The sequence below is a fragment of the Montipora capricornis genome, chromosome 4, assembly GCF_036669925.1.
Source record: "Montipora capricornis isolate CH-2021 chromosome 4, ASM3666992v2, whole genome shotgun sequence".
NCBI classification, from domain to species: domain Eukaryota; kingdom Metazoa; phylum Cnidaria; class Anthozoa; order Scleractinia; family Acroporidae; genus Montipora; species Montipora capricornis.
Window position 1 is genome coordinate 5593594 of NC_090886.1, and position 2500 is coordinate 5596093.

The window sequence follows — 2500 nt, forward strand, 5'->3', positions numbered from 1 at the left end:
TGGTGAGTAAGAAAAAATTCAAGATTACATCATTTTTTTGTTTTTGTTTGTTTTTTTTTTTTAATGCAAAGTTTTCAATGGTTCCATTTACCATGTCACTTCTGTCCACTACTCTTGACATTGTGTCAGTGACATGATACTTCCAATGGGAGGTTTCATGTTTGTTTGTAATAATCGGTTTATTTTTTATTAACCGAGCGGCCATGGGCCGAGCGCGGTTCTTGCTCTGTAATCGGTTTATTATTTTTTTTTTTTCGTTTTGTCGGAGAGCTGAACCAGACTTCCACTCGGCTACATAGTCAGTGGGACCTCCAGTTACGCAACTTATGATGAGCTGTTAACTCATTGAAAATTTCGCGTGCGCTGTGTGTGATGTATAAGATAACTTGGCAAATTTTTGAGGTTTTGCAGTAGTAAGCGAGCGTTATTGTCAGTTTGTTGTGCCACAGATTGATCAAGTGATTTTGGTTCTATAGTCATTAGTGAATCAACAAGGACTGCTTTGGAATGTGTACTACGTTGCGACTATGGTAGTATAAGAAAACAGATAAAATTTAGTTTTGTTGGTGAGCAGTCCCAAATTTCTATTCGGTCATATAGTCAGTGGCACTTCGAATCACGCAACTTATGATGTTTACAGGTATTCGCCAAAAGCTGTTAAAACGTAAATGTACTTAACATTTTGTGAATATTCCCATCCTTATTTAGTACAAAATATATTGCCTTTTTGTGTTATTTAAGCGGTTGATTCGAAGCGAGTATTGAATACAGAAAAGGTCATTATGTCATCCATGGAATGTGTCGACGTTTCAACTTTCATTGGTAGGGAAATAACCACCGTACTAAAAATAGCCGTGGATAACGTAAGTCTTACACTAAGTGACGCGTGTGACTACTTTGCTAGGCCTATACTCGTGTAAAAAACCAATTATATTTAATCGTGACTTTTAGGAAAGAAAGCTGTAAGTTGTTAAAAGTGTTATTATCGTATCGTTCATACCCATAGATATCCTGATGACAGTTCCAGATTAATTAAGACCACTACGTCATCTGAGATTCCTCGGAGATTTCACCTCGGCTATAAGTGATAGTGCAATAAGTTCGTGTGCAGTCATTGTTGTCAGTTGTTGTGCTACAGATTGATCAGGTGATTTTGTGTCTATAGACTGCTTTGGAATGTGTACTACGTTGCGACTATAGCGGTAAGAAAACAGATAACTTTTCAAAGCGCGGTTTTAAGATCTGAAAGATCTTCTTGTTGATTCTACGTGACAGTGATTGTACTTGTTGTACAATAAAGTTGTTGATAACACGGCGCTTGTTTTGCGTGTAGTGTAATAATAGGTATAAATAAATTGAAGCCTTGAAAGAACTGAAGCGCGGGAATTGAAAAAAATCAATTCCCATCCTTCGATTTATTTATACCTTCACGTTTACATTTCCATTTTGGATATATATTACCACTTTAAAATGTGCAACAAAATCGATTCCTAGAGATATTACAGAATGTAAGGTGTGAGATTCTTGGTTTTGCAAAGAGTATGAATTCCTTTGAATAAAAAATGGAAAAAAACAGTTCTTCATCGTATTTGCATTTCAGTCTGTCTCTCATTTGGCATAACACGAGGGTCAGGATGGCAAATTAATTTGACTACGGTGATTACAGAAATGCCACTCTAGACAAATTTCAGGTATTTGAAAAACATTTCAATTGAGACTCCACTACATTTATGATGGACAGTTGTTTGAGTTGAATGTGTCTTTCTTATGGCTAGAAAATTCAGAAGTTTCCGTACTACCTCCCTGATTAAGGAAAAGTAGTCCAGAGATCTGAGTTATTAATTCAGCGCTTCAAGGCATAACAACTATAAATACATCCCAAGACATCTTTGGCTTCATCTTTGCTAAATCTTTGACTTGATTCTCAAACATGTTTGACGACACCTTTGTCAAATCTTTAACCTGAATGTCAACTATTGTAATGAATCTAAGACAACTTTGACAACACTTTTGCCAAGTCTTTGAATGGAAGCTAAGACATATTTTACGACACCTTTGTGAGGGAACAAAGGGTTGTCAAATAACACCTTTGTCAAAGGTTGGGTGTAAAACTGTGGTAAAAACGGCCTTTACCACCTGAGACTCCCCTGCAAAGGCAACCGTAAAGATAATATTTGACGTTCGTCAAAGGCATGTAAAGCTATAACAAACGCGGTCTTTATCGCGCCTTTGACAAGACATTTGACGCTATGTAAATCCAATTTCTCGTCCCGTATTTCCTTCTGGACCGTAACTATTTGTGGAACACAATTTTAGATTGTTGACATTGACTGAACATACAGCGTCTTCATTTGCGCCACTGGTTTTTCTCAGACCGTACAATTCAAGATTCTTTCGCGAGAGATGTGATTCAAACAAATTGAAAATATGTTGGCATGTTACGTAGCAACAGTGTGTGTTAATAAGTTGGAACTAGTAGAGCCGTTTCCCATTCCAAAAA

The 2500-nt window shown here is 36.8% G+C and overlaps 1 protein-coding gene across 2 annotated transcripts in view; it reads right to left on the reverse strand.

Annotated features, from left to right (window-relative positions):
• The window catches only part of LOC138045345 (uncharacterized), a 93202-nt gene that overhangs the window by 27267 nt on the left and 63435 nt on the right, over positions 1–2500 (reverse strand). The gene's annotated exons all lie outside the window — the stretch shown is intronic.